Genomic DNA, 857 nt, shown 5'->3' with positions numbered 1-857 from the left:
TGTCTTCTTGATGCATCAGTCTTTTTATCATTATGTAGTGACCCTCATTGTCTCTTTTTATAGTTTTTAGTTTAAAGCCTATTTTGTCTGATATGAGAATAGCTACTCCAGCTCATTTTTCTTTTCTGTTTTCATGGAAGATCTTTTTCCATCCTTTCACTCTTAGTCTGTGTGAGTCTTTATGGGTGAGGTGGGTCTCTTGTAGAGAGCATATAGTTGGGTCCTCCTTTCTAATCCAGTCAGCCAATCTGTGTCTTTTGATTGGGGAATTTAAACCTGTTACATTGAGAGTTGTTATTGAAAGGTGTTGATTTATTCCTAGCATTTTATTGATTGTTTGGTTGTCTTAGGTGTCTTTTGTTCCTTGCTTTCTGCTTTGCTGTTTGTTTTCTGTGTTTGTTGGTTCCTTAGGTTGTAGATAGTGTTTTTGTTTTGTTTTTTTTTTCTTTTCAGGAACCAATCCCAGTACTCCCTTGAGAATTTCTTGTAAGGGTGGTCGTGTGGTGGCAAACTCCCGCAGTTTTTGTTTGTCGGAGAAATATGCTATTTGCCCTTCATTTCGGAAGGACAGCCTTGCAAGGTAGAGTATTCTTGGCTGGCAAACTTTGTCTTTTAGTATTTGAATATATCATCCCATTCCTTTCTAGCTTTTAGGGTTTGTGATGAGAAGTCTGATGTTAGCCTGATTGGGGCTCCCTTATAGGTGATTTGACGCTTCTCTCTTGCAGCTTTTAAGATTCTCTCTTTGTCTTTGAGTTTTGCCAATTTGACTATAACATGTCTTGGAGAAGCCCTTTTTGGGTTGAATATGTTTGGAGATCATTGAGCTTCCTGGATCTGAAGATCTGTGATTTTTC

Source organism: Galeopterus variegatus, unplaced genomic scaffold (assembly GCF_000696425.1).
Source record: "Galeopterus variegatus unplaced genomic scaffold, G_variegatus-3.0.2 Scaffold16637, whole genome shotgun sequence".
Taxonomy (NCBI): Eukaryota; Metazoa; Chordata; class Mammalia; order Dermoptera; family Cynocephalidae; genus Galeopterus; species Galeopterus variegatus.
The sequence above is the reverse complement of the archived record's forward strand: the minus strand, read 5'-3'. Positions refer to the sequence as shown.